The sequence below is a fragment of the Solanum tuberosum genome, unplaced genomic scaffold (assembly GCF_000226075.1).
Source record: "Solanum tuberosum cultivar DM 1-3 516 R44 unplaced genomic scaffold, SolTub_3.0 scf00130, whole genome shotgun sequence".
NCBI lineage: Eukaryota > Viridiplantae > Streptophyta > Magnoliopsida > Solanales > Solanaceae > Solanum > Solanum tuberosum.
In genome coordinates this window covers 115,730-125,823 of record NW_006239060.1, presented here as the reverse complement: position 1 = coordinate 125,823, position 10,094 = coordinate 115,730, and positions in this window count along the sequence as shown.

Genomic DNA, 10,094 nt, shown 5'->3' with positions numbered 1-10,094 from the left:
CCTAGCCAATTGGTTTTGTTGATTTTTATTTGGAAGCGGACAGTTCTTGAAGAATCTTCATTGAAAATTCAGGGAAAAAAACTTTATTGATCATTTTTAAAAAAATAAACCTAAAAATGAAAAAGTAAAAAAAAAAAAAAATGTGTCATAAAAAGCATGGTGGATTGACAGTATTTCTCCATCATAAACAGGGTCTCAAGTTTGAGCATTAGAACTAAAGCCTCCTTGTTAAGGAACGTTTTACCCTAAAATGGGACTTAATTCCCCACTTGAATTTTGATTAGTCGAGCCTAGATCAAGTACCAGATACTCTCCAAAGATTGAGGAGCAGTAAGTACTCCTTAATACTTAACTAGAGGCCTCGTGTTGAGTCCTAGGACAAGAGTTGTCACATTCCGTAGGGAGTGGTTTATCCATCAAAGTGAGACTTTCTGATGTGAATCTGAACTAAACATCCTAAAGTGGGACTTTTCAATACAAATCTAGTCTAGTCGAACCTTAAAGTAAATATTTTTATGCGATCTGGATTAGTTGGGCCTTTAAAAGAGTTTTTTAGACGTAGATCTATATCTATCGAGCCTCAAAAGGGGTATCGAACATCATGAGAAAGAGATTGTTTATTTTTTTGGTGCAAAAATGAGAAAGAAATTGAAATTAAATAAACTCATCTACTTATGCTAAAGTTATTAATGAATAATAAAGAACAAACCGATAATTTATAAAGTTGTATATAAACGGTAGATTAATCATCCGAATAAACTATTTCAAAACCATTTTAGCAACTCAATAAAAAAATTGAAAGCGAAATCAAAAGTACATATCTTCTATTAAATTTGAATGCCCATATGGAGAGCAAAAGAAAAAAGCAACACCAGAAAAACAATAAAAATTAAATATAAATTAATACACAAAAAACACATACAAAAAATAAATTATTCTATCGCTAATGAATTTTAAATTTATCACTGATGCATTTTAAGAAAATAAGATCATCTCTTTAAACAAAAAAAAATTAAAAATTGAACATATATGAAGGATAAAGTTCTTTTTTTAAAAAAAAATTATCTTACGCTTCAAGTCTTTGGATTTGTTCCATACTGTGTTTGTTGCACTGTCTATGCCTTTTTGATCCTCTTCGGGAATTTGATGATTCTTCAATAGGTTCTTCCCCAGAATCTGTCATTTTGTTTTGCTAACTTTCTATTTGATAAAACAAATTTACAAAAGAAACACAAAAAATCAAGTGTTAATCTATTTGATTTATTGTGTTCACAATCAATTTATATAAGAAATAGCTAAAATAGAACAAAGAGAAAAGAAATATACACTACAAGAAAATAGAGATACGACGACACTATATAAATGTCGTATTAAGCTGTTTAAATGTTGTAAATTCATTTTCCGACATTTAGTTTACATTTACTTCAAATGTCAGAAATTTGAGTGTCGTAAATTATTCGACACTTAAGAAAATGTTGATAATTATTAAGCGACATTTAGTTACGACATATACAAAAATGTCGATAATAAATGAACGACATTTATTTATGACATGCAAAAAAATGCCGAGAATAAATTAACATTTATTTACAACATATACCAAAAATGTCACTCAATTTCCAAACATTTAGGTTAATGACGGTATTAAATAAATGACATATAAAAAATATCAGTTAAATTTTTTGACATTTAGATTAATGTTGGTAAAAAAGTTTTCTGACATTTATAAATGTCACGTTAAAATTTTGTAACATTTCAATTAGTGTTGATTTCAAATTTATTAAAATATTAATCTATTCAATTTTTTACATAACACAAATATTCATATTCAATTTGTATATTCATAAATGCCAAACTTTACAAACATGGAATATATGTGATGTAAACACATTTTTAAAATCTAAACTAAAGAAAAAAGTAATAATATTACAAGTACTTTGAACAAATTAAATAATAAATCAAAGAATTTTTTATGTGTAAAATAAAATTCAAATCTATCCAGCTTAAAAATAAAAGAAGAACAATTCCAACATCTATCTAAATTAAAATTACTCTAACGAATTAATTCCTTAGCTTGTTGAATAATTTCCCGCAAACAAAACTTTATGGAATCATCTCTTCACAAGCCAAGCATTTGTTGTAAATAATAGATCTCACTTTCTACAAAATCCTGCACAAAAAGTTCACATTAATAAAATTAGAACTATATAATATAATAAAGAAACAGAGTGTCTAATGATTTGTTTAAAATTTATATAACTTTTTTTTGGCCAACTACCAAACTTTTTTATTATGTTAACCTGGAAAAAAAATATAATTATTAGATTGTTAGCCGAAAAAATTATATAATTCAAAAGTCGTAATACATAAATACATATACAAACACTAAAACTTTGATTCAGAAAAAATTAAGACCAAAAATTCAAAAAGCATAAAGAGAAAGAAACTAGAAATCTTTTTCCTTTCTTTTCATTGTTTTCTGTAAGGATCAAGAACAATAATGAGTTCATCACATAAAAATGAAAGGAAAGAAAGAAGATTTATAGTTTAAAACTATTTCTCATTCGGAAGTTGATGGGGAAATGGGAGAGGAGTATTGCGGCTCCTGTGGAAAATAATGTAAATAGGGCTAGGTTTTGGGGATCTTAATTGTCTTCCTTAATTTTATTGTTTTATAAATATCTTGTACTTTGTTTTACTTGCATTACAAATTCTATAAATGTAACTAATAATTATGGCTAAAACATTACCTATTATAAATAATGTAAAAAACAAAATAAAATTACGTAGCTCTTTAATTTATATTTAAGCTTACAAGTAAGACTTATTTAATAGTTAATTAGTAAAAGATAGAGAGTTTATTATAATTATTTACATTATATTTATACATCAAATTTTATTTTCCATAGTTTTATTCAAAGAGTGAGAAATTTCTTAAAAAGATTTAGATTTTAATATTAGGTGCAAATGTCGATATTAGCAACTAAATATTTTTGACATTTGTGTCATAACTTTTTAACGTTATTTTACCAAATGTCATTGTTTTTACGATATTTGTATATAATGTTGTTGTTTTTACGACATTTACATCAAATGTCATAATTTTATGACATTTTTCCCAAATGTCACTAATTTTACGATATTTTACGTCAAATATCGTTGTTTATACGACATTTCATGGTAAATGTCATTGTTTATATGACATTTTATGGTAAATGTCGTTGTTTTTATGACATTTAAATTAAATATCATTATTTTTGTGACATTTTTTCATAATTGTCAAGAAAATCTCTATTTCTTGACATTTTTTTCAAATATCACTAAATAAATGTCGTCATATCTCTACTTTCTTGTAGTGATATAAGAGAGAAAGTTTTACATACCTTTTGATTGATGAGTAAAGATAGAGAAAAATAAATATAAGTGGTCTATTTATATAGTAGAAAATAAGTTGACTGTACATGTGAAGACACATAGAATCTGATATCACAAAAAAATAAGGGGAAATTTTAAAGAATATAAAGTGTGAAGACAAGATAAGAATTGTGTTGTGTTTTGTTTTTCTCTCACAAAAGATTTGGTTTGAGATTAGTACATATGATTTGTTATTTATATATGGGAAAAAGGACAAATATACCACTAAACTATCGTAAATGGTATGCAGATATCCTCCGTCATACTTTTGGGACATTGGTGCTCCTACCGTCCAAAAACTAGAGCATATATACCCTTTTATACTAACGGATATACACGTGTCGCAATCTTATTCACCGACCCGATATTTATTAAATATCGGATCGACGGATAAGATTTGTGCCACGTGTCCCTATTTTAGTCTTCCGTTAGAGTGAAGGGTATATATGTTATAGTTTTTGGACGGTAAGGGCACCAATATCCAAAAGTATGATGGAGGTTATCTGCATTCCTTTTACGTCCGTTCGGGAGTATATTTATCTTTTTTCCCTTTATATATCGTCTATTTAAATTGCATCATAAGTTAGATTTCATAAAAGGACATATATTTATAACTTTTTTCCATCAAAAGATCATAATTATTTTTTCTAATAGTAAATTCACAATTTTTTAAACCATATTTTAATATTTAATCTAATAAGTACCAAACTCGATTAAAAGAGGATAAACTTAACTCGATCCCAAAATAATTAAGGTAAAAGGGCATGATACACCTATCAATTTTGCAATACATAGTAAAAATACCGGTCATTACAAAAGGGGCTCACATATACTCCTATTATTACATAAATGACTCAAATATACCATCTTCGTCTAATGGAAGTAAAAAACTTAAATTAAATTAATTTCATTTTAAATTTTTTATTAAAAAAATAAAATCTATGTAGGTACATTTGGTATTTTCGAAAAATTAAGTGGTATATTTGATCTTTCTCACACATGAGTTCTTTTTGTTTTGCCTTCTTCAATGTCATGACCCAAAATTGGACGTGATGGCACTCATCTATTCCCACCAAAAAACGTCAGCCTCAAACCCAACAACACGAAATAAAAGCGGAAAGTAGAATAAGAATAACATAAGAGCCAAAAACTTAGTCATTCTAATATAAATCAAAACATGATTGTCACGTGTACAAACCACTAATATTAATACACAATTGAAAGATAGGTACAAGTATCAATGTCTTTATCTATGGAATAGAACAAAAAACATAAAATAAGAAACAAGAGGGCCCGTAGAGATGACAAGCAGCTACTTCTCAAAGTCGACCTTCAGAAGCCTTGGAAATAGAAGTAGAGCAATCACACGGATCGGAGCTCAGAACCTACAAGTGTAGAAGTAAGGGGTGAGTATTAAACAACACAGTACTCAGCAAGCAACCTATTAAACAAAGAAAAACTAGGCTAGAATACGAGTACTTCTTTCATCCCAACTGAACCGTCTTAAATACAACCTGCATAAAATTAGTCCAACCTAACAATTTCACAATACACAGTTCATAAGGCTTGGCAATCACAGTCCAACAGTCACAGTTCAACAACCAACATGTTTCAAGTATATAGGTTTTATTATTCTAATTTTATATTATATTTTTTCATTAAAAAATTTCATTGTTTACCTTCTTACTTCATTAAGTCTGTGTATATCCAACCTTCTCGAGACTTTGCTCATAGGAATACCACTATAACAAAAATAACTTTTAGTGACAATAAATATGCACATTAACAAAGAATGCTAAACTTGTTGAGACGACCTTGGGCGGAGTTAATCGAGCTCGCCAAATGGACGTGAGTTGAAGAACCAATGGTCTTTTTGACTTTTTAAATTAATCCCTCTAAATTCTTGCATTTTTGTTCTTCTTCCTTCCGTTCATCCATATTTCTTTCTTAGTTTCTTACTTTGATTTTAAATAATTTAATCAAGTTTATCAGAATTGCATCTCATTTCCATCATTCCCTGTCCCCCCTATGCATCATCATTGTTGGTTCTTCGTCCACTCTTTGCTCTTTTACATTACTCTATAAGTTTTTTGAATCCATGTTCTTAGAGTTCTTGTTGTTGTTCATGATTGGGTTGTTGTAGTTGAATGATTGCTTCAATTACTCCATTAAATGTTTCTCTTAGTGATTTTGCAATTTGAATTAGGGAGCAATGGGTCTCTACTTGTTGATTATTGATTAATGATGGGTATATGCGGGTAATGGTGCTTTGATTATTTTGTTTGCATTGGCGAAGTCTGAGTAGCCTATGATCAAACAAAAGACTTGATTTGTCCCGATGATGGATTGGGTGACATCTTTTTTAAGAGCAAATCGTTATTTTGTTGAAAGTTTGGTGAAATTTAGGGGAAGTTTGAGTACCCCAACCCTTAGAATTATCATGGGTAGGTTAAATTTTGCTTGTATGCACTGTGTGATGGAAGTGATGCTAATTTGTTAATGGGTAGTACTTGGGCGATGGGTCTGAGACAATTTGGTGGTAGATAATCTACTCGGCGATGTGCCGAATGGCACTCAAGTACAAATTCTGGAATTTTGGAGTATACATGCACTGTATCTGACCACGACAATGATGAGGATGGATATAATACCCCAGTGCATAATCCACTCCTGGAAGCACAATCCGCTAAACAAAAGAGAAGTGAGATTTTGTTGTAAGACCATCCACTATCTTATTACTGCCACAATGCCTGTTCCAGCTTCTATTCTAGCCTACGTGGTACCTAGCCCGTAGTCTTCTAAATCATCTCAAAGTTGTAGGGATGCATACTATTCTTGAGGAGACACGGTTGTTCATGGATGGTATGATGAATAGATATCCCGAGATTTGGTGAAATCTTAGGTTTCATAAATTTGAGCAGTTCATAAAGCCCCGTCACCCGTATGTTCTCACTTAGGTGAGGGAATCTTATGATGTGTATACTCAATTGTTACCAAGAGGTAAGAAGAAAAAGGTTCGGCTTGACCATATTGAAGTTGTTGAAGTTCGAAGTAGGAAAGTGAAGTGTAGCAAAACTGACATTAATAATGCATTGGACTACACTGTGCGAATTTGTCATGAGTTCGCCAATAAGCTTGAGAAGACATTAGATGGGCTGAGGGGTTGGCTTTCCCCGTTGTTGAGTGAGACTACAACTCCTTAGATTGTGGAGGGAGTGATAATTGAAAAGAAGTACATACACATCACTATGTGATGCTGGTTTGGGTTTATATGTAGCTCTTTGATGCCATCTCAGAACGAGTCTATCCTTCGCCACCCAAAAGATGATCTGTTAGGGTCGATCATCGCTAAAGAGAGACTAAATCTGGGTTCAATCATTGCTCTGGAGAAAGCCATGAGGGCTAAGAAGTGCATACACATCACTGCGTCGAAAGGCAGGTGTTCCTTTTGTGGACAAGAAGGGTATAGAGATCACCCCAACCTAATCCTGTGATATTCGTTGGATTGAAGTGGAGTACCTTTAAGATAAGGCCGAGCGGAAGAAGACAACACAGGTGGATAACTCCCTCGTTGTTTATGTAGAATCTTTGGAGGGTGAGTCTATACCTCCCACTCCTTTGTCGATGCCTCAGGTACTCCTACTATTCCTACTCTTTCTCACCCTACATTGAATCAAGAGGTTGTGTTATGGATGGGTAACCTTTCATATTCTACAGCTGAGCGAGCCTCTCGATTTAAGGCACAGGTTCCCACCATGATTGAGCGAGCTATAAAGACTGCCCTTGTACCCCTTTGGAAGGAGATTCGAGAGGCATAGGGAAATATTACGGGTGTATGAGAAACGTATTGATGCATTATCTGCCCAGGTAGAGGAGTTGAGAAATGATGTGGATGAATCGAAATCCATTGATATTTCATGATTGTGGACTGATTCTAATGTCCCCGAGGGCACGTACATAGAGGTTCTTGTGAACGATACTGTGGAGCCTCGAGTTACTGATGATTCAGAGACCTTTGAGGTTGACAAGGAGGGGTTAGGTTATGAGGCGGAAGATGAGACTGCAGTCCAGACAGTTGATCCAAAGGCGATTATGTAGATTACTACTGAGGTGTCCCTTCATGACTTTTCTATGATTGGCTCTAGTGAGTCCAAACAGGGGCGGACCTAGGTTGTGTCTAGGGGGTTCATAGGTCGAAAAATTACGTTATATATATAGGGCCAAATTCTGATTTTATGTGTACATATATTAAAATGAACCCCCTGAAAATAAGTGAGAAGCTTTAGCTCAATGGATAAGGGGTTCAGCAGTGGCCTTTATATCGTGGGTTCGAATCCCATGCACAGTAATTCCTCTTCTCTTATTTATTTTTTTACCCTTTTTAATGCATGGAATTGGGCTCAACTTTTGGGCTTGGATCATCTTCTCTTTTTCATTATTTTTTCTCTTTTATGTCATTTTTTTTCTAATTTGTTTTTGTTTAAATTTATTAGACACATTTTTTTTATTCTTCTTATATCTATTAGTCATTTATTTCAACATAATTTTATGTACAACTCTTTAAAAATGATGAATTATATATATAAAGATAAATTAGATGTAATTGAATGAAGAAACTAAAAATTATCAATATCCTTTTAATAATATATATTTAATAGAATTCATGGAATTTGTTTTCAATTTTTTCAATTCTATTATAGAGAGATGGAAACTAAACTTATTTGATTTATTCGTCCTTTTTTTTTCAACAAGTGATGACTAACCTAGTAAATTAAACTACATGAACTAAAAAAATTGACGATGCCATTTATTTATCTTCTGAATATGCATTATAATATTAGTAAATCTATACTTACACACTTTTTAGAGAATCTTGATAATTTTTCTAGTAATATGTGTTTGAATGGATACTAATTTTTAAAAAAAAGCAAAATAAAGTAAAACATTACAAAATAAAAGTATAAAAAGTACAAGAAATTTTAAGAATGTTCAATGGAGCAGGGTAAAAGTAGGAACAAATGCTTAATGAGGTACGATAAGGTAATATAAATTTAGCGGGTTAAGGTAAATATTTTTCTTCTCCGTCTCGCTTCCTTTTTCATCCTTTAATTTTCACGTGTTTTAGGAATTAACTTATGTAATCCAACTGATCTACTAATTTATTTTTTATCAACGTAGCTTTGTTCTCAATATCTTTGATTAGTTTGGTGTTAACTTTTATCAACCAATGAGATACCTTGTACAAAAAGTATGTCGGGGTTACTACGCTCACCGCGTACTTACATTACTACATGAGCTTCTTCTTTAAATTTCGAACCCCCTAAGCTTAATTCTTGGATCCACCACTGGGTCCAAACCCACTAAAGAGCCCATTACACTTACCTTGGGGGATGAGCGGCGAATTGATTCCCTAAATGAGGCCGCACCAGTTGGTCAGACCTCTCCACGTCCATAGATGACATGGAAACCCTCTTACTATATGATTTTCTACTTAATTTTGTGGCATAGAGGACAATGTCTATTTTTCTTGGAGTAGAGGAAGTTTTATTTGATTGGGTTGTAAGTTTGATACATACTCTGATTTTTGGTACCTCTTGGGTTGTAATTATAACTTGATGGTTAGTTAACTTCTTATTTTGGTTTAATAGTATAATTTTTTTTGTTTTAGTTTAATTGTTTTGATTCTCATGCTTGTCTAAATTTTGAATATCGATTGTGCACAACTGTGTGGTGCTCTTGTAAAGATATGTGTTGGTGGATAACTTGATTTGTTTATATTGAGTTGCATAATCCTTGCATGAATTTTGGGCATCTTGTGTTGACTAGTTAGATATCTATTCATATAATTTTGCAATGATCCTTGCATGTGAGCTAGGGTTGTAGAGTTGTTTGGAAATTGTGTTTGAGTCCCATGTGATGTGAGGTTTACTCAAATTTCATGCATTGTGAAAACCTAGAACTTTCCTTGTTGGTCCAATGATTTGATACTTGTGAACGTGACGAAGGATCATGGACGACCTTTTTGAGGGCGAACTACTTGTGAACGTGACAAAGGATCACGGACAACCTTTTTGAGGGTTAATTGTTTTGTTTGAACCTATGTTGTGATTACCTTGTGAGTTGTGTGAATCATTTTTCCCAACTTGTGCCTGGACTTTCTGTTGGTAAAGAAATAAACCATTAGTCCGAACCACTTTGAATTGATCTACCTCTTTTTTTTACCCAAAACCTTCTTAAAGCATTGAGGTGTAATTGTATACCAACTTAGGCCAAAGTGAATGTGTAGATGAAGTTCACATGGCTGATATATACAGTGTCAATGCAATTGGATAAACAACTGTGGCAAAAGCCATCTACAGCAGAATATTTTAACACTTCGGAGTCACTGCTTCCTTTCAGATGTTATATCAGAAGTGAAAGCATCTGGTCTAGTCAAGATACAAGAGAAACTACTTAATCAAATTCTCAAAACTAAGGACGTCAAAGTTGGTAATGTTGTTGAAGGCATCAATCTAAACAAAGCAAGACTTGGTGAAAGAAGGTTCAATTATTCATAATGATGTGGATCATATCAGCCAATTAGAATCCTTAACAAGATATAGAAGGTGGTTTGGTTTTGATAGGTTAACAGTTATTACAACCCAAGAGGAACATTTGATATGCCGGCTTAGAGAAAATGA